Here is a 22,799-nt window from a genome sequence, read left to right as displayed (position 1 = left end):
TGGTTGATTGAAGTAGAGCTGATATCCTCCCACACAAAGCTGAACAGCAAGGATGTCAGTGGACATGTTCATCTCTTCCTTATTTTAGTGGAAATCCTCCTATTGTTTTCATCACTAAGAATTATGTTTACTATTTGCTTTGGGGAAAATACATGCTATCAAGCAAATGAAATTTCCTCCAATTCTAGGTTGCTGGAAGGTTTTAATCATAAAATTATTTTGAATATCTTTGAAGGGATTTTTCTGCATCTAATAAAATGACTACATTTTTTCCCTCTGTTAATTTGTTATTATAGTGAGTAGAAATAATAAGTTTTCTGATTTAATAATCACTGTATCCTGGGATAAGCCCTAGGTGGTCCTGTTAGTCGTTTGGTTGGTTTGATTAGAAGACAACAGGAATTGCTTTGCTGGCTGAACAGGCTATCAGCCTAGAAGTTCTGGCTGAGACTCTAAGACGATAGCTATCAGACACAATAGTGAACTTGAAATAGACTACCCAGTAGAATTTGGGTAAAGCTTCTTAGATAATTATTAAGCCTTTTACCTGTATCAAAAGTATAAGAGATTCTGGAGCCAGAGTTTCAAAAGGGGATTTAGAAGAGTATTTTTTTTGTAAGGAAATATGGTATGAGCCATCCCTCCCTGCTCTCCACCCCCATAACCCCAAGGGGTGGTGCTGGGACAGGATCTCCACATAAATCTGTGCATGCTGATCAACGCATAAGGACACAAGGCAGGGGGACTATATAGGGCCCGAAGTCCCTTGTGTACTACTCACCAAGCTCAGTTGGAGAAAGGATCACCTTTTTCTAACTCAAACTAAGGAATTATTTGGGGCAAGTCTGCTCCCCTCCTTAAACCTAGTGGAATGGGATTCAACAGGACTACCCTGTGAGCTTTCTCTGTGTCATCCAAAGTTCACAGGCTGGAGTAGACTGATGTCTGACTCCCACCTAAAATTTTAAGGGGCTGACGATGGACTGGCTTGCTGGGGACAGCTGAGGCATTGGGGCTCAACTCCCTCCCCGTGTTTGTCAGGGCAAGGTGTGTCAAATGCAGGAAAGAGTTGATGTGGACATTAGGTCCTGCAAAATAGGACCCCCTTGGTGGGGCACATGGATATCAGCAGAAAAAAAGCTGTGGGTATCACAAGATCTCTAAGGGCTACTAAGGAGAAAGTGAGAAGCAGGAATGGAGATGCGTCTGTCCATTATCATGAGAACTGCAGGCAAGAGGTCTCTAGCAATGACTGGGGATAGGGGTGGGGGGTGTGGTGGAAACAGTATGAAAAACTCACAAAACAAGGCACTAGTTTTAAACATGTTTTAGGCCCAGTGAGCACAGAACAGGTTATAGCAGTGATACACACAGAAAGAACTTTCTAGGTCTCTTTGCCTCTCCTTTCCTGTCTACTTTCTTCTCATTCCCAGCTTCAGAGGGGCTGTTAGCAGCATTGAAGTGGGAACAGAAGTTAGCTAGAAAAAGGTTGCCAATTCCTGCCTCCTTCCACAGCCACTCCGTTTTCCCAAATCCAGCTATAGCTGGGGAGGAAAGATCTATCCTTGAATTAAGTTTCAGGTTTTGATATGAGACTTAACATTTGAATTTCTGAATTGAGATTGTGTTTGACTTGGGATTTTTACTTGCCTAGGAATAATCAGAAAAATCCTGAGTATGCCTGAGTATCCTTTTCATCCCAGAGAGAGGGAGAAGTCTACCTCTTCACACACATTTGAAAGGCACAGTGGGAAACAAAATGAAGCTGTCTTATGAGTGCATCCTATGATTCTTGCTCGTTCACTGTACTAGTTACACAAATCCCATATTTAGGATTGTTATATTTCTGTTTATTGATGATAATGATCTTCAGTTTTCCTTTCTGATACTACCTTTATCTAGTTTCTTACCAAAATTATAATAACCTCATAAGAGGAGTTGGGTAGCTTTTAATCTTTTTAAAACATATTCTTAATTATAAAAGTGAAGTACCATTTGGCTCTTGAAGATTTATTAACATTTGTCAGTATAACCTTTGGGCGTGGTCTTTGTGTAGAGGAGGAGATTCTCGATTACTGTTTCAGTGTTTCTAATAGTTTTGGTTATATTTGGGTCTTTTATTTCTTCTAGTCAGTTTTGGTAATTTCCATTTTTCTTGAAAATTTTCAATTTCACGTAAATGTTTAAATTTATTGCCACAATGCTACTCATAATATGGGTAGATATTCCTAATGCTGGTCTATGGTTCTTGTTTTCTTCTTCTCAGAAAGCACTCTGGGGGATTACATTTTCCCACTCCCTTGATGTCAGGCCCGGCCATCTGACCTGGTTTGTCCAGTGCGATGTGACAGGAAGTGATGGGTGTCACCTCCAAGTACCAGGGTATTGTTAATAGTCAGTGTGAGGTGATCATGAAAGCAAATGTCAGAAGATCAAAGCACCCTAGAATGAGGAACCACCTCCAGAAGGACCTTGGAGAGTCACCTGGATATACGAAGGACACTTTTGTGAGCATAAATCAGCTTTTATTTTGTTAAGCCACTGAAATCTTCATCTTGATTTTTACTGTAACACAAACTAGTCTGGCCTCATAATAAAATATTGTATATTTTTATATTGAATTTATTTACATTTCTAATAGTGTTTTTTTCTCCTTTTTTGACAAGTTTTTACAGATTTACTAACCTTTTCATTAGTCTTTTCAAAGAATGAGCTCTTTTACATTGTTAGTTATGTCTAAATATCCTCTGTTGTCTGCTCTAGCTTCTAGAGTTGACTATTGAGTTTGTTCACATTTAATCTTCCTTGTCTTTTTTGATACAGGTCTTTAAAGTTATAAATTTTCTCTAAGCAACGCTTAGCTATATCCTACCAGTTTTTAGAACTTTTCTTTAGAAATTATTTTTAATAAATTCATAATTTCCACTGTGATTGACTCTATCATCTTTTATTGCTGATATTAAATCTATTCGCATTATGGTCAAGGATACAATTTATAGGCTATCACCTCTTTGAATCTTTGTGGTCTAAAAAGTGGTCAGTTTTCCTAACTGTTCCATGGGTCATTGAGAAGCATATTCATTCTCCATGTACTAGTTCAAGATCTTATAGGCAGCTATTAGATCACATTTGGGACTCATATTATTCATATCTCTGGTGTTTTTATGAAATTTCTTTTCTTAGAAATTTTCAATTTCTAAGAGATATGTGTTTAAATCTCCACATGACTATAGATTTATCAATTTTCCATCTGTTTGACTTTGCTTTATGCATCCACGTTCATGATAACCATATATTTTGGTGGATTGTTGCTTTTATTATTGGTAGTGTCTTTAACTCTAGAAATCATTTTGCCTTTAATGCATCTTTTTCTGATAGTAGTATTCATAACTTCTTTTGAGTATTTCCCTGATCTATCATTTTACATACCTTTATTATGTACTTTTATCTCTTATTTTTCCTTAAGGTTGACTCTTACAATGAAGCACAGAGCTGGATATTAAAAATATCATCTGATAAGAATAGTCTCTTTCCTATAGGATCATTATGATGAAATTTTTCAAACAAAAGTAGTACATCAGTCTCCCCTTATCCACAGGGGATATGTTCTAAGATCTTCAGCGGATGCCATGGATACTACTGAACCCTATATGCACTGTGTTTTTTCCTATACGTACAAACCTATCATAAAGTTTTATTTATAAATAGGCATACCCAGAGAATAACAACATAACCAATAATAAAATAGAACAATAATAACATAGTGTAATAAAAGTGATGTGAATGTGGTCTTTCTCTCAATATATCTTATTGTACTGCACTCACCCTTCTTCTTGTGATGATGTGAGATGATCAAATGCCCACATGATGGGATGATGTGTGGTGAATGATGGACACATTGTGACGCAGCGTTGGGCACTAATGACCTTCTGAGGATATGTCTGCAGGAAGATCATCTGCTTCTGGACCAAGGTTGACTGCAGGTAACTGAAATGACAGAAAGTAAAACCAAACCATGGATAAAGGGCGCCTAGTGTATAATAAATCCCATAAGCCCATTGTTCAGACTCAACGCTTATAGATATTCTTTCCATATTGTTTTATCTGCCCATTCCACATGCTGTTTTCTTTCCTGAACTTTTTTCTCCTCCTCCTCCTTTTTTTAATAAGTATTTTAAAATAAATCCCACAGCTAACTAATGAAGATTTTTTCTTCAAATATAACCATCATAAAATCTGAAAAAACCTAATAATTTCTTAGTAATATTTAATAACCAGTCTATATTAAAATTTCCACAATTGTCATGAAAGCTCTTTACCATTGGCTTGTTCAAATCAGAAGGCAATGCAGGTTCATTTGTTGCACTTTCTTGTTGCCTCTTAGGTCTCTTTTCTTAAAAAACTCTTTCCCTTATTCTTTTTTCATGTTATGTCATGTTTTGTTGGAAAAAAGAAATTATTTTTCCTGTAGAATATCCCACATTCCAAATCTGGTAGTTTGCTTCTTCAGGGTGGCTTTTAACTTGTTTTTCTAATCTCTATAATTACAATAATCCTTAGATTTAGAGATTTGGTTACATTCAGGTGTGGATTTTTTGGCAATAATCATGCACAGGCGGTGCTATACCTCCTATTGCACCATATTATTTGGCACAGAATGTCTGTGGTTCCAACTTGTTTCCTCCAGTATAAAGTTCACTAATGTTTCATCCACTGATTTTAGCATCTGATGCTAAAATTGATGATTTTGTCCTAGATCTGTTATTTTAATATGAGAATTGGTGATTTTCTAATTCTATAATTTGTTCTTCATGTACTAGCTGAAATTTTACAACAAGAACTTTCTGGGGCACCTGGGTGGCTCATTGATTAAGCGTCTGCCTTAGGCTCGGGTCATGATCCCAGCGTCCTGGGATCGAGCCCCGCATCAGGCTCCCTGCTCTGTGGGAAGCCTACTTCTCCCTCTCCCACTCCCCCTGCTTGTGTTCCCTCTCTCGCTGTGTCTCTCTCTGTCAAATAAATAAAATCTTTAAAAATAAATTAAAAAAAAAAAAAGAACTTTCCCACTGTTTAGTTACCCAGAAATTCAGTTTGTTCTAGAAAGACAGGATAAAAGCTATATTGTTCCTCTTCATTTATCAATTTTCAGAATAATTATTTTGTTTCCTAGAATCCTCCGGTGGAGGTCAGTGACATTTCTTTTTTTCAGTATCATTATGATCTCATGAATAATATATATTTGATATGATAATCTCTTATAAACTAATGACTTCTATTTAAAATGTTACAGTTTCTTATATTTCTGACATAGTTCTGTCACATTATGTCATTTTTTTGTCATGTTTTTCTTTGCTCTCCCCCATTCTTCCTCTTATTTGTTAGATTCATTGGTTATTCTTTATTTTTTCTACTGACTTATGCCTAGCTTTAATACTTTAAGAAAAATATACAATTTGATAAGGTATAAAGTTCCTAATTATTTACATCATGCTTGTAAATAATATAAGGATCTTGAATCTTTTTAACTGTGATCTTATGTTTCCATCTTCCATGCTATTTTTGTTTATTGTTTTAATTTTACTTTTTGAAAATCCATCAAATATTCTCATTTTTATTGTCATAAGTTTATAGTCAATACATTATATTTCCCAAAGCATTTATTTATTTATTTATTTATTTGACAGAGAGAGACACAGCAAGAGAGGGAACACAAGCAGGGAGAGTGGGAGAGGGAGACACAGGCCTCCTGCAGAGCAGGGAGCCTGATGCGGAGCTTGACCCTAGGACCCTGGGACCATGACCTGAGCCGAAGGCAGACACTTAATGACTGAGCCACCCAGGCGCCCCTTGCCAATGCATTTAAAATGTTCTTAGCTTGCTATTGTTTACTGCATTCCACTAATTCTTTCTAGATTGAATTGCCTTCTTGAATCACATGTTTTAGTAAGTACGTTGGTGAAAGGTTGTGAATAGTAATTTCCCTGGGTATAGGTTATTGTACATATGTCTTTGTTTTACTCTCATTCTTGAATGATATTAATATTGGTTATATAAATCTAGATTGACAATTATTCTCCTTCAACACAATTAAAGTACTACTTCACCTTTTGGAGTGTCTATTATTACTGATAAAGTTTCTGTCAGCTGAATTGTCATTCTTTATGGGTAACCATCTTTAGGAAATAAAAAAGTAGAAGGATTAGGAGATAAGAAAACTTAAGAATGTTATTATTACCCAGCATAAAAGTCAATAGCATCTACAGCATATCTATTTGAACTAATATTTAAGAATGTTCATTAAGGTTAATAGCAGGTTACTTTATGAAAATCAGTAGTATTTATATACACAGACAGCAGCATGTATGAAGGAACAAAACTGAGAGAAAATGAAATTCATCATGGCTGGTGTGCACAGAGTAGGGTAGAAAGGGGTGGTTGATTGGGTTGGAGAGAAAGGGAGGTACCAGATTATAAAAGACCCATCTAAGTCATACCAAGGAGTGCAAGTGCAGTACCGAAAACAACCAAATCCACTGAAGGGTATGAAGGAGAAAGCAAATAATAATAATATTTATCATTTTAGAAAAATCCACTAGGCTATGAGTCATAAGAAAGGGATTAAGGGAGTAAGACTAAAGATATGGAGAGTTCAAGAAGGCAGGTGAGAAATGATGGATTGTGGGAGTGAGGCAAATGAGGAAGGGCACACTGGTAAGTTCTGTGAAGTAAGGGAGGAATCACAGCAATGACCACATTTTTGCACCGGGAATGGAGTAAGTGGTGCTGAGAAAGATCGGAAGTCAGTTTGGCATACATTGAATTAGAGCATTTTATAGGACTTCTAAGGGAACATATTAGAGAAAAGCTTGGTGTATGGACCAGAAGCTCAGAAGAGAGATGTAGGTCCCCAAATCCATGTTGAGAATGACTGTACACAGATGGCAACTGAAGTCATTGAAGTGAATGAGATCACAGTGGATAGAAAAGGGGCCTAGGATAGACCAAGAAATAGTTTCAAGAAATGGACATTTCTTGGGATTGGGAGAAAACACATATATCTGAACATTCAGTGTTGCTCTAAGGAAAGCAAACAAAGAGGAGGCTGTCAGCACCCAGCAAGGCTTTGCAGGATCAAGAGAAGGCATAAAATCTTGAGAATTCTTCCTCAAGAGGGAACAAGAAATACAGGGCAAGAATATCCATAGAAATAGTCGGAGAAAGCCTCTGAATCCCTAACAGAGCTGAAAGAAGGTACTTCTCTCCTGAAGCCAGTCAGTAAAGACTGAAGGAGGTGACTGATTCTTCAAATGCAGAGACAACAATGTAAGCCTTCAAGGAGCATGAAAAACCAAGGTAACATGACACCACCAAAGGAACACAGTAACTTTCCAGTAACTGACCCCAAAGAAGTGGAGATCTGCAGTTTACCCAATAAGAATTGAAAACAGTTGTTTTAAGGGAGCTAAGTGAGTTATAAGAACACAGAAAGACGATTCGACAAAATCAGGGAAATAATGAAGAAAATGAGGAAAATGAGAAGTTTAATGAAGAGACATCATAAAAAGGAACCAAAGAGAAAAATCTGGGGCTGAAGAATACAATGCAGGAGACGACAAATGCAGTGGAAAGTATCAACAGCAGACTTGGTCAAGCAGAAGAAAGATTTTAAAGTGGAAGAAAGGTCACTTAAAATGATTCAATCAGAGGAGAACAAAGAAAAAAAGGAAGAGTGAAGACAGCCTATGTGAATTACAGGATACACAAACAGTCTATGCAGTATTGTAGTCCCAGAAGGAGAAGACAGGGAGAGAGGGGCAAAAAGCTTATTTAAAGAAATAATGGCTGAGAACTTCCCAAATCTGGGGAGAGATTTGGGCATTCAAGGTCATGAAGCTCAAAGGGCTTCAAAAATTTCAACTGAAAGGGATCTTCTCTGAGACACATTATAATTTTAAAAAATTGAAGACAGAGAATTTTAAAAGCAAAAATATTCCTCATATACAAAAAAAGCCAAACTCTTAGAAATAGACAGTAGAATGGTGGTTGCTAGGGCCTGTGGAGGGGTGGGAGAAATAGAGAGATGTTGGTCAAAGGGTACAAGCTTCCAGTTACAAGTTCTGGGGATCTAAGATTCAGCTTGGTGTTTATAGTTAATAGTACTGTCGTATACACTTGAAAGTTGCTAAGAGAGTAAATCTTAGGAGTTCTCACCACACACACATGCTGGTAATCATTAAGGAATACATATGTGTGTTAAATCATCACATTATACACCTTAAACTTACACAATGTTATATGTGAATTACATCCCAATAAAACTTGGAGGGGGGAGGAAAGACTTGGTTTCTCCAACGCTGTTACCCTAGCACATAAAACAGTGCTTGTCACTTCATAAGTGATCAATACTTGCTGAATGACTGAATGAAGAGAGGACCCATTAATATTATCAGAGGCTTCCTAGAATCCAAGTAAGATAAGGACTGAGAATTCTCTAACAAGAACATTACTGGTGACTTTGCCATGAATTGTTTCTGGGGAAGAATGGGTGTTGAATCCACCCTGCAAGTGTAGGGACTAGCACAGTAGTGAAGATGAGGAGTAGAGAGAACTCTTTCAGTAGGAGAAAAGAAAGAAAGAGCAGTACCTGGAAGATACTGTGTGGTCATAGACTTTTGTGTTTCTTCTTTAAGAGCTGAGATCCTTGACTATGTTTAGGTGCTAATGGAAAAAAGCCAGAATGCCAGAGAGCTACAGGATGGATGGAAGGTGCAGGAATGAGAAGGGTAGTCCTTCAATAGAGTGGTCCTAAGATGGCTGGGGAAAGGGTCCAGGGCACAGACACGATAGCTCATCCCCTCCGGGTAGAAGCAAGCTAGTTTGCAGATATGGTGCAGGAAAGCTAAGGAAGTTCCTGTCTGATGATGCTTAATTTTTCTGTAAGGCAGAGAGCAAAAGCATTTGCTGGGAATTAGGGAAAATAATTAATTTCCTAGGTTGCCTGGAAGTTCTTAATTTATATTTCTATGGAACATATGTCATGCCCTTAGGACCTCCTCAGGAGCTGTGAGTAATTAAGGCTTTTTAATAGGACAACTGTAAGTGCTGATTTTCATAATTTATTTCCTAATTTATGCTGCTCTCCAGTAAGAAAATTGTCATGTTATTTGGCAAAGCTAGACATCTATGCCTCTCCTCATGACATTGATTATGAGGTTCCTAAATTCTTTGCCAGCAGGGATTCCTTTTATAATATTTTCTCACCTGCCCTTATGTATTTGAAAGACACTGTCTAGCAGACAAACTACATTTATAAAGTAATAAATAGATTTATATTTTGATTAATTTGATGTAACATTTGCTCATAGCCAAAAAAAGTAACTGATCAGCATGAGTAATCATGTTTGATTAATCTAATTCAAATCAAAATCAAAGGAATAGTACATTTTAGTTATCCTGTGAAATCTTACTGAATATAAATGTATGATGCTTCATGGGTTTTTTAAAATATTGAGAACAACTTTTGAACTCCCCTTATTTCTTAATAGAATCATTGGGGAAAGACCACTGGTATACTGTGACAACTTGAACCTTGATTTTCATTGTGGTTTAACTTCTAATCTTAAAGGTAGCCAATATTAAAATGTTTTTTTCCCAAGCCAACGATGTGTAGGCCAATCACCCTTCATATATATTCACCTTTTACTGAAAATTTTAAGAAGCAGCAACCCTGAAAGTCAATGGCTGATTTAGCCTCTTTAGCAAACCAGACCATCATTTACTAAATTACTTTGCTCCTGAAAGAGATATTTCAACAACCCTGATACCTTGAAATAATTGAGTTTCTTAGTTTCTCTTTGAGAATAACAGTGAATGATAACTTTATAATAAAGCTCCAAAGGATGACTCTATTTCAATTCTGATGTACATTATTAAGATTATGTAGAAAAAAATCTATTCATTCAATGAATATATCTTGAGCTCCTTCTTATGAGCCACATAACATTCTGGGATACAGATGTGGATATTATAATAGACACAAACCCTGTCTTTGTGTACCTTACATGAAACAAATAATAATACAAATAGCCATAGTATTATAAATTGCTTTAAGATGTAAGAAATTATAACAAATTGAAACACTAAGGGAAAAGATAATGTGCAATGAGGGATTATAGCAAGAGAACCTAATTTATTTACTTTTAATTTTTTATTTAAATTCAATTTATTTAACATATACTGTATTATTTGTTTCAGGGGTAGAATTTAGTGATTCATCAGTTGCATACAACACCCAGTGCTCATTACATCAAGTGCCCTCCTTAATGCCCATCACCAGTTATCCCATCCCCCCACCCACCTCCCCTCCAGCAACTCTCAGTTTGTTTCCTAGAGTTAAGGGTCTCTTATGGTTTGCCTCCCTCTCTGTTTTCATCCTATTTTATTTTTCCTTCCCTTCCCCTATGTTCATCTGTTTTGTTTCTTAAATTCCACATATGAGTGAAATCATGATAATTGTCTTTCTTTGATTGACTAGCATAATACCCTCTAGTTCCATCCATGTCGTTGCAAATGGCAAGATTTCATTTTTTTGATGGCTGAGTACTATTCCACTGTGTCTATATACTACATCATCTTTATCCATCTTTCAGTGGCTATCTGGTCTCTTTCTATAGTTTGTCTATTGTGGACATTGCTCCTATAAACATTGGGGTACATGTGCCCCTTTGAATCACTGTGTTTGTATCCTTTGGATAAATACCTACTAGTGCAATTGCTGGGTCTAGGGTAGTTCTATTTTCAACTTTTTGAGGAACCTCCATACTGTTTTCCAAAGTGGCTGCACCAGTTTGCATTCCCACCACCAGTTTAAGAGGGTTCCCTTTTCTCCACATCCTTGCCAACATCTGTTGTTTCCTGACTTTTTAATTTAGCCATTCTGACCTATATGAGGTAGTAAGGAGAGCTTAATTTCAATGAGAGATTAGAAGGCTTCTCCACAGAAGTGCCATTTAAGCAGAAGCTTTAGTGTGAGTAGGTTTTAGCTGGAGATAGACAAGGGTGGGAGGGATTTCCAGGCAGAAGAAATAGAACCCTTGAATACTGTTTGGTGGAAATGAGCTATGTATCCCTCTGCCCTCACCCAGGGCACGAGAGCCAGATGGGCACTTATGGGAGCTCAGAGGATATGAAACAATTACAAATTGATAAAAAACAAATACAATTAAGGGTTGTATTTCTGGACTGTAAGTACTTTTGCCAAAATGATTTCAGCAAAGGGTGACTCCTTTACAGTAAACATTTTCCTTTTGACAGTATCTTAAATTAAATTCTGAAGAAGAAAGTGAGAAAGAAATCTAAGTGACTTGCTTGGGCTGCAAAGAAAGCTTCAAATCTAAATACCATATATACTGTGTACACCGTGTTACAAAAATGTAATCCATTAGCTTCAGGAAAAGTTGAGATGATAAGAAAATTAAAATATAAATACTTCTACTGGTAAGCCACGCAGGTGATTACTTTCAAATCTTCACAATCAGAAAGAGCTAATGATTCATTTTGTCTTCATTCCCATTCCTCACCTTGAATAAAGAAATGAAATGACAGCCTTTGGTTGTCAACCTCATTCTGTTTGATTGTTGCCCAAGGGAACTCTGGTGATGACATAGTTTCCTTAGCATCATTTAATAAAGAGGAAGGACATGACCCTAATTATAAATGTCACATGTCTTCAACTTAAAGGTTAACTTATAAAGATCAGTGCTATTATTTGTAAAAGAAAAGCAGCACGAAGTTAATGTAGGTAATATTTTCGGCGTATGGTATTTAAAAGACACTTCTCTCTTCCTAGAAATCCTTATTGCCCTATACTTGAGCCAGTCACAGTACACTGTTCACCTTCTAAAGGAGGAGTAGTGCTTATAAACCACAGAGATATCCCCTAGTTAATGAATGGTTTGCTAAAGAGAACTTTCTAAAAGGGATAATTGTTCTCTAATGGGCTTTAGACCTATCAGTTCTCACCCCTTCATTTTAGACAGCGACTCTACCTCTTTTTAGACAAATAAGCTGCCAGATATATTTAAGACTGGGAACCTAAGACCTAATAAGGCACATGAAAAACCCATTGGGTTAGTACTTCTCAACCAATGCTACGCAACCCCTGGGAGTTCATAAAGTAATTGCAAAGGATCTCCAGATATAATATGTACAAAGTATGTATTTCACACACAGATATGTCAGATATGTACTATTATTTTTCAAATGTGTATAGGCCACTGTGATAAAATACACTGCAATTTTAAAGCACTACTGAATTCATAATAACTTGATTGTTCATTATATTTTTTCAATCAATTAATTTTTTAAAACTAAAAATAAATTATGATACTCCAAAAATTTAAAAACTATTACATGTTGGGTTGATTGATTAAAGCAGTGGTTTTGCAGCTTTTAATCACACATTACTATCAGTTTAAAAAATTGAGCTCACACATCCCAATTAGTGTATATTTCCTTATAATCATTATGCACATACTGCTATGCTAATATATTTCTGTACTGTATAAAAGTTTATAAAAGAAAATTTAAATAAATCAGCTAAAAAATAAATATAAATGTTAAAATTTCTTCCAGCACTCCTGAAATCTGGTAGCTCCCTTTTAGAAGATCATTGGATAGAAAGAGAGAAAGATATTAAGTGTTGCCTGAAGAAATAAGAGGAATGAAGTTAGTATATTCTGGGAGGAACTATACAGGTCAGTTAGACCTTGTGGAGAGGGTTTCAGGGTACTGCTGACTTATTAAATTTTCTACTGACTCTGGCCGTTAGTACAGCAATAAATCACAGAGGCACATATCCACATTGTCTCACCTGTTTTACACATTAGCACTGCTGTTTGGAAAGACTTACACGCTGGAAAAGAAAAACCTCTCTGTCCTGGTGCCTCATACGAATGGACCTGTATTTGGAACAATGCCGACAGCCTGCTGTGTCCTTTGATTGCTGTCCACCTGACCATAACCCCGAGGGCTGGGCCTGTTATCAGCATAACAGAGTGAACAGGGTATTTGAACTTGTTTCTATGGGGACTCACCGGAGCCTGGCACGATGTCAGAGAAGGAAATTTCTGACAAGGATGGCAAATCCAGGTCAGTTTACATTTGATTTATATATTTCCAAGTTCAGAAGTGGGGGAACTATTTCACATCCTTCAAAACACTTGGTCATAGGGTGGAGGGGAGATATTCCTATTTGTAGAACACAAGAAGCTATGACTTGATGAGGAAAAGGCGGAAAGCCAAGGGGACCAGAACAAAGACAGCGTGTTGCAGAGGTTAGCCAGAGTCAGCCAGGAAGACGAAAGTTTTGAGAGCTGGGTCACCAGGACAAGGGAACTCTTCTGAAGAGTCTGCCCTCAGGGGTGGCCTGGATGGTGAGAAAGATTTAGCATATGAGTCAGAATAAGAGGGTTCTTCTGTTTGCCCTTGGTAAAGGTCAAAAGAGTGGATGAATGAGAAGGGACATATAAGTGAGATCTCTAGCTAACTTCTCCTGAATTAGGAAACCACAGTGGCCAACCACGTGGAGGGAGGAGCCATGCCAAGCTTGCGAAGAAGTTTGGGAGAACAGGAAGCGGAAAGGTATTCTCATCAGCATGAAGTGTTCTCAGAATGAGGATGAGGATGCTAATCTTGTGGCAATTGTGATCATTGGTGAGGGGAGACTGGGAGATACCTCTCATCTGAGGGTCACGGTCACTTTCCATGTGCAACTGGCCTCAGACTCGGAGCCTGATAAATTGGGTTTGGCAGGACAAGCCAAGGTCATCTCTGCTAGAAAAATAATTTACATGCCTGAAGATTAGGATTTCTGGGAAATCACCTGGGTTCTACTTCATGTACTTCTGAGCACTTTTTCTTGATTTCAAAAGCCAAAGAGAAAGATGAGATTAAGGAGGATAGAAGGACTTACTTGGAAATGATCTGGCCCTTCACAGAGGATACTCCCCTCAATGGGAAGTGAGAAACATCTCTGAGTAGGCAGAAATGCAGGGACCATCTGACAGTTGAATCATGACAACTTTTAAGACAATAAAACAACATATATTGAACAAAACTAGCAGTCAACAAATAGCTTCTAAACACTTCTAAATTAAGTGGATGTGCATTTAAAAAAATATTAATTTTTTAAAATCAGGGGCTAGTCTCAGTTAACAGAACTGGATTTAATGGGATTTAGATGCTTTAAAAGCTGCTAGAAGCTGAGTCTGAAGGATTCATCCCAAGAATAATACCACAGAACTAGCCCACCAAGATAATTGTTACCACTAGCAGAATCAGGAAGACGGGGGATATAAAGAAGGTCCAAGAACAATCCATGACCTCAGGGCCATGCCATCCTAGCCACAATCCAGGAATCAGGGAACCTAACACCAGAGCCATACGGAGACTGCTAGATCTATCTCAGAAAAACAGAGGGGGGAGGAGCTTACCAAGATGGGAGACAAATGGAACAGAGACTCAGGGTGGGTGAGATTGATCAAGGTGAAAATGTACTGTTCCAGGAGGGAATCTGATAGAAGCATCACCTGAAGACTACATTCAGATAGATGAATGGACAGAAGCTACTAGAAAAAGGGCAAACCTGACAGGCATCAGTGTTGGTGCCCACTGGCAGTCACAGCAAGGCTCCAGCTCCATTGGGAGCATCAGGGCCACCAGCCATCAGGAATATCAGGAATAGGTTAGTATCACCACAGGGATCCAGAAACCTGGCTGGATTTACATAGGACTGGGGCCCCAGGGCTCTAGCTAGCTGCAGTAACAGGAAGAAACTGAAGAGTGCTGATGTTTTATTCCATCACACCAACAAACTCTGTTCAGTGACATTGATTTAACCTGATAAGAACATCTCAGAGGCTCATCTCTCACCCTCCTGAGTGGCCCACTCCCAAACCTGTGGAGGCTTAATTAGTGCAGGCGTAGGACCAAGAAACACAATTGCTCACGTGCTCACTCTTCCTCTAAAAGAGCTGTTGTCAGCATGGCAGGGGATTCCACCCCCAAAATTCTAGCTGCTCAAATGGCAATCCAGAAGCTGAAGTCATGATTAAATTTATGGATCATATGTTGTTGCTGGATGGTTACACTCTGGATAGGTAATAGAAATTAATTAATTAATTAATTAAAATAATAAAAGAGACCAACCAGTTTCTGCAATCCTGGTGAGCAGCAGAAATGAACCAAAAAAGACACAAGTCTTACAAACAACATTTTGGTCACTTAAAAACAAAATGTTCAAATCCAGTGTCACAGCCCACAAGAAGAGTTGCAGAAACACGGGGGAATTAGGTGTTTGGTGTCACAATCTTGTGACTGCTACAGAACTTTATTATTGCAAATGCATCTACCTAATTGCACCCTACTTGCAATAGAAAACAGACATAGCTCCCCGGAAAACACCCACAAATGAAAGGGGTGTGCAAACAGAACCAGGATGAAGCATGAAGCCTCCTGGGAAGGACAACAGGGGCCCGCCTACCCGGCTGGGCCCCACTACGGCTCCCCCTGGAGTCCTTCCAGGATGAACTGAGTGGGGCTGACACGACTCCTTCCCACGGGTTTGACTAACACACCCAAGAGGATTCATGGCTCCATGACTCCTTCTGACCTTCTTATTGCCCATTTCTTTATGTCTTCTCTGCGCTTCCTTTGAGCATCCAGAATGTCTCATTAGAATTTTACTTTGGGCTTGTGGTTGTCAGTCCCGTGCTGATGGTGACCCACCTGGGGAGGTAACGTAGGCCACCAGTGCTCAGCTCATGGTCCAGCAGGTCAGGAAGTGTTATCTGGAAGTGAGAAATGGATACTGTTTTGAGAGGAGAGGCCGCTAATAGTTTGCCTCTGCCTCTAATTAGCTGGGCAACTCGGCATCCTATAATCTCTCCAAGCCTCAGTTTCCTTCTGTATAAAATGAAAAGGACGATCTTTTAGGAGGCTCTTTAATGCCAACATCCTATGACAGAAGTCTGCTTTTGAACAAAATCTGAGAGGTCAGAATGTGAGATGAAGACTAAAGATAACTGCACCAGCGTATCCCAAAGCATATCAAAGAAAATGACAAGCCTGAGGTGCCACTCTTTAGTCCTAGCAACTGGTAAAGTTAACAACAGACAAACGAAGCCCCAACAGCATGCAGGCTCAGACGATTTGAGGTGTAAATGGTCCAGTCCTTGGCTTATGGCCCTCCCCGACTTTCATCACTGTGTGTAACATTCTCTAATGATTCATTGATCCACTTCTAACCTCATTTTAAAAGTGCTCAGCAAAAAGGAGCCCCCATTACCTGCCACTTTCTGCAGCCTGAGGACACCTATTTCTGTCTCCTAAAACAGTTAGCTGTGGGCTCCGATTGCCACCCAGCCCTCTGTCCCTGTCAGAGCAGAGTGAGCCCCTGCAATGTGCTGAAAGCCTGCGCCTGATGGTCTTACCCTCCTGGGGTTCGGCTTTAACCGTTTGAAGTACCTAGGCAAGCACTTACAGAAACCATAAATCATTCTGATAGAGGAGAATTGAACCTGCTTCCCTAGAACAAGCCGGGATGATGCCTCTGCGTTACATTCATTGCTAGCTGCCTGCTACCCTGGAAACACACCATCCTGCTGGCCTTGCCACGGGAATTCATCCCCACCCCCGTCCTTTCCCCCTTCTCACAATCTCCTTACCCACGGATCAGTCCAAAACAACCATATGAGGAGGGTATCTTTTCAAAGAACTTTTCCCCCTTCTTTCTCCCTCTTCAGGTTAGCCTGCAAACTGGAAGCATTCATCAATACTTAATAAAGATATTTATACTGAGCCTTCAACCGAGGTTCTCAAAGGACTTTGCAAGCGTTAGCTCATAAATCTCTACCTAAGAACATTACTATGGGATTGAAGATGGAAAAACCAAGACACAAACTTGTTATGAGTGTCTCAAGTTCCCCTGGTGAAAGGTGCATCAAAATACTCAAGTGCGCTCGGCATCGTTAAGCCATTAAGGCAAAGGGGAGAATTGGCTTGATGTTCAAGTCTGTAGTGCCAGCTGTTGTCCCCTCAAATGTGGCCTGATGCTGGCCTGTCCCTGCCCACTCTCCGCTCACAGTCTCTGCGAAGACAGGGCCTCACCGGGGACCTGCTGTCTCTCCCGTATTCCCCATGGACAGATAATGGCATCTCCAGTCATACGAGGGCTTCCTCAACCTCTCTCTGCATTCTCTAGGTCACCAATTCCTATTAATCCTCCCTCAAAAATCTCTCAAAATCTCTCAGAATCTCAAAATCTCTCAAAAAAGTAAATTCCTTCTTACCTTTCATATGGATTTTTGCATACATTTTCTAAGTGACTTTCTACCATGTGTCCCCTCTCTGAAGCATCTTTTACTCCACCTTCTGGAGAGCCACTTCTAATACATAAATCTAAACATGTCACACTCCTTCTTAGAAAAGATAAAATCGTCCTGCAACCAAGAGCAATTGATTGAACCGCTGAAGTTGCATCAAAAATATACATCCAAATTTTGTAAGTTTAAAAAGCCCCTTCTTCTTCTCATTTTTCAGAGAACCCATGAGTCTTACATTATACGCACGTGTCACATGATCACTTCTGGTGCTCCTTCCTCCAACACCAGACTTCCTCCCAATCAACCCTACCTCTACTGCCTCAGTGCCACTCGGGCCACTGCCCAAGACTGTTCCATGACTCCACCCAGGCCACCAGCCATATTGCTAAACTCTTCTGGACATACCACAGACACACCCAGAAATAATACTTAATCGGGGCACATCGTGGCCCAGTCAAATTGGTACATAACGTGAATCATCACAGAGAGAATCCATTTCTTGGCTTTTTCCAGTTTCTAGAAGCTGCTTACCTTCCTTGGCTGGTGGCTTCTCCTTCCTTCTTCAAAGTCAGCCATGGCCAGTTGAGTCCTTCTCACGTTGAACCATTCTGAGTGCTTCTTCATCACATCTCCTTTTCTTGACTCTGACCCCTTCTCTGCCTCTCTCTTCTTTGTGGTCACATTAGACTCCCCCTGGTAACCCAGGATAATCTCTTCAATTCGAGGTCTTCAACTCAACTTCTTTCCATCTGCAACTTTGATTCCCTTGTGCCACATAACATATTATATTGACAGATTCTGGAGATGTGGACGTGGATATCTTTGGGTCTCCATTATTCTACCTACCATAGCGGGGCGTGAGGAGTGGGTAGTGGGGCAAGGATAGAGTAGAGCACTTAGCCTGAGCACGTGACCTCTGCGCTCCGCTGAACTGGGTTCAGATCTCAGCCTCACCACCTACAACCCCATGACATCTAGCAGGTCACTTCACATCCATGAGCTCAGTGCCATCAGCTGTAAAGTGTGGATCAGTGTACTTTAATAAAAGGACCTGAGCACAGAGCCTGAAACAGAAGAATAACAATTATAGTACCTACTACTTCTTAACTCTTCCTAAGTACTCAATAAAATTGCAGCTATTATTCTGATGATGATGTTGATGATGATGATGATGATGATGGTGCTGAGAGCCTGAGTTGATGTTTGGTGAGTCAAAATTCTAACAACAGGAACTGAAATCTAAGGACTAATACAGCAAAGTTCTGGAGCCTGTGGTGGTCAGCAATCATCATTCCAAACTGGCCTGAGAGCATTTGCTCTGGTAAAAGCCTAGAAATATTTGCTCTCTCTGTTAAATTATCTATTGCATCCCACTCTACTTTCCTGCCCTTAGGGCTTCAAAGACCATTGCTAACATCTTACCTGACTCTTCAAGTTCATTGTCACTGGCAGCATCTCTAGATGCATAAAGAAATTCAAAAGCACATCCAAATTATCAGGGCTTAGGATCTGTGTCTCCAGCTGTCTCCTTGTCACCTACATGGTTGAGTAGAGGTGGTAGCCTTGAAGTGATTAAAAGAATATCCCTGTGTAAAACACGCCCTCTTCATCTTAGAAAGAACACTCTGAGAAGTAGTGTAGCTAATGGCATATTAACTGACAGAACAGATTTAGCAACTGTCATCATATAACAAAATAATGACATCTTGGGTTTCAGGGAGAGACTGACTTATTAGAAGAGAATATCTCAAAACTACTTAGACAAAGTAACAACTATACATTTAAATCGAGTGACAATTAAATATGAATATCACGAAAAAGCTAAGAACACTTGCATACCTTTCTTATTTTGTTTTTGATAACATTGAATGGGTTTCTTATTTTAAAATTTTCCCTGTGTGCTAAATTATTTGCTGTCTGCCACCCTACTCCCCCTGCCTCCTGACTCATTTAAAATATAGCACAATTTTAAAGTCTAAGTATCTAGAGCAGAGATGACCGCTGGTTGGCACTCATGCTGTCTGTCCACTCCTCGTGCCCCCCAGCCCCATGACAAGCGTAACTGAACCATCAGCCGCAGAATCTCCATCAATTCTGCGCTATATAGGCAGACACTACAAATCTTGCGGGATGGCCTACAAGGTGAAACTGAGCAGACCTCCCTGAGCTACAGCATTTCAGTGATGTGGGCAAAAGGTTGCTGACTGTTGCAGCTATCCCCACCAAAGAACAAAGAGCCGCTCACGTCTCATGGAAGCAAAGGTCATACAATAAACTAGAACATTCTTTTTAAAAATCATTTTTCTTGCTCAGGATTTTGTGCTTGGGACAAGCCATAAATGATGGAAAATTTCAACATAAAGAAGGTGAAAGCCACGTACAACCACTGGATTTATATAACTGACTTGAGTTTTGTATATCACAAATAATCAGTCTAAATATCCTAGACTTAGACTTGATTTCTTAACATTAGAGTATCACATACTCAAATGGTAGAAAATGACTTTACTAAATGTTCCTAATGTTACATTGCTTTATCAAGAGGATGGACATTAAAAAAAAAAAAATCAATGCTTCCTACCAGTGCTGCATGAATATAATGCTCTGGATTTAGCAGAAAGTGTAATTTGGAAATATGAATTAGTGGAACTTAATCATAATCATGTGCCATATATGCCTACTTAACAATTATTTCTCTATTTCTCAACTGGATGTCTTTCAATAAATAAGAATTTATCATTTAAAAAAATCATTTTTCATTAGTTAAATACATAGCCAATTAAAATATTTCACATAAGTTTAGAAATCTCTTTTGCCACCCCTGTAATCTCAGTAGCTTATTTTCCAGATCTTTTCTGGTGTATCTAAATATATACATTTATACACAAAGAAATGTACATTATTGTTAAACATTAGTTGGAGTCCTATAAACCAAGTTGTAACTCTGAAAGTTAATGAAGGAAGCATATAAATATAAGTCACAAAATAAGATATACAAATGACTCATAAACATTTGAAAAATACCCAACCTTTTAAAAATCAAAGACATGTAAAGTAGAATAAGTTATTTTTGCCATCAAATTGTCACAGGTCTGTTATACCAATATTGGCAAGGATATAGGTGGGTTCTCTCATTCCACCGACAAAAGTAACGAATTGCTATAACTTTTCTAAAAGGCATTCTACAATAGTCATCAAGGGACTAAACAAATATTTAGACCTCAGATCTTAGTAATTTTATTTTAAATATTTATTAGATGTAGCTTAAAATATATGTAGATAAATATTCATCTGAATTATACATCATACATACAGAATTTATAACGGACTCCTTATATAAGTTATGTGATTTTTTACAGGACATATAATCATTAAAAAGAGAGGCTTTTGGAGAATTTTAAGTAATATGAGTAAATGAGTAAATGGGTGAAAAAAAAAGAATATGATAAAAGTGCATACACACTGGGGCGCTTGATGGCGCAGTTAGTTAAGCGACTGACTCTTGATTTCAGTTCAGGTCATGATCTCAGGGCCATGAGATGGAGCCCCCCCCACACTGTGCTCTGTGCTAGATGTGGAGTCTGCTTAAGATTCTGTCTCTCCCTCTGCCCACCCTCCCCTTAAAAAAAAAGTGTACATACACCCATACTCATTATGTAAAACACACACACACTAAACTAAAACTAAAATGATATAAAATAATAACAGTGATTATCTTCCTGGCAGTGAGATTGCTATTTATTTTTATATTGTTCTTTGCACTTTTCCACATTTTGCACATTTTCTACAGTGAATAGTTTTTACTTTTATAATCCAAAATGTTTATGAAACTAGTTAAGAGATCTTGCCACATTTGGAATAAGCAGAGATTTCTTAAATAGGATACAAAACATGCTAAACATAATATAAAAAATATTGATGCAATACAAAACATTAAAACTAAGCTAAGAATTTGTGTTTATAAAAATGTAATAATGAGGAGAGAATGGAATCTACAGAGTGGGAAAACATATTTTATTTTATATATATATATCCAAATATAATATAATACAAATATTTATTTGTCCTATATCAGTCTTGGATATATTCTCTCCAGATAGAGACATAGAGAGAAAGAGAGATACCTAGAGACATATAGATATATTTGTTTATCTATCTATCTAGAGAGAAATTTATAGAAAACAGGAAGAAAAAGTCAAAGAATAAAATCTTCAAGTGAGTTCAAGACTGGAAGAGGCACCTCACACAAAAGGATATCCAAATAAACAGTAAATATCGTCAAAGATGCTCACGATCTTAGGCTCCAGAAACATAAATAAACATACCAGGGGCCACAATACACCCACTAGCATAACTAAAATAAAAAAGATGAAAAATGACAAAAATGTATGTGGAGTAATTGGAACCCTCACAAACTGCTGGGGGGACGCAAATTGGTACAGTGACTTTGCAAAGGTGTTTGGCAGTTTCTTTTAAAAATAATTGTATACACATCCATGGCTTGGTGAGTCCACTATTTGATGTATAGTCAGGGAAAGTGCATAGTTATGTTCACTGAAAGGCAAGTATTAGAATGTTCATGTCAGAACTGCCCCAATGCCCATCAACAGTAGAAGAGATAAATAAATTGTAGAATATTAATACAGAGGAAATCAGGTAATGAGAATAAAAAAGAAACACCCACAACATGGAGGAACTTCACAAACATAATGTCGATTGAAAGAAGCCAGTCTTGGGGCACCTGGGTGGCTCAGTTGGTTAAGCATCTGCCTTCAGCTCAGGTCATGGTCCCAGGGTCCTGGGATCGAGCCCTGCATTGATCTCCTGGCTCAGCAGAGACTCTGCTTCTCCCTCTGCCTCTCCCCTTGCTTGTGCTCTCTCTCGCTCACTCTCTCTCTCTCTCTCGCTCTCAAATAAATAAATAAAATCTTAAAAAAAATTTTTTTAAAAGAAAGAAGCCAGTACATAAGTCCAAAAATAAGCACAACTAATCTATGGTGGGGTAATGATTGGAAGGGGCCATGGGAGATTTCTTGCTGCTGCTAACATTGATTCCGAGCTGAGCAAAGATACTTGGGAAAGTTCATGGAGCTCCCTTTTATTGTTCTTACATCATGGCTTCCAACACATCAGCTATTCTCAGTTGGCTTGATCTTTAACTACCACTGAGATACACTACTGATTTGACTTTACCTTTCTTTGTTTCTCAGGAGATGTGCAGATATTAGAAAATATCTGAATCTAAAGCCCTTTTGAATTCAGTAGGATCCTAAGATGCGAATATGTTTTCTATATGCTGATAATTTTGAACATGATGAAATCTTACATTTTCTCCTTCATTTTTAGGACCATATATTTCTTCTGTCTGTAAAAGATTAAATAACTGAATTTGGATAGCTCTAATGTTTTGCTTAACTC

General features: G+C 38.5%; 1 long non-coding RNA gene across 1 annotated transcript; it reads right to left on the bottom strand.

Moving 5' to 3' along the window:
- Window positions 1-3,835: 3,835 nt before the first annotated feature.
- Window positions 3,836-18,018, bottom strand: LOC144381481 (uncharacterized). The gene is made up of 3 exons (XR_013446730.1): window positions 17,913-18,018; window positions 15,787-15,848; window positions 3,836-3,987 (listed from the first exon to the last, which is right to left on the bottom strand). It is a non-coding gene; the product is annotated as an uncharacterized LOC144381481 (long non-coding RNA).
- Between the last annotated feature and the right edge of the window lie 4,781 nt (window positions 18,019-22,799).

This window comes from Halichoerus grypus, chromosome 4 (genome assembly GCF_964656455.1).
Source record: "Halichoerus grypus chromosome 4, mHalGry1.hap1.1, whole genome shotgun sequence".
NCBI lineage: Eukaryota > Metazoa > Chordata > Mammalia > Carnivora > Phocidae > Halichoerus > Halichoerus grypus.
Note: the sequence above shows the minus strand (reverse complement) of the source record. Positions and strands in the feature narration are given on the sequence as shown.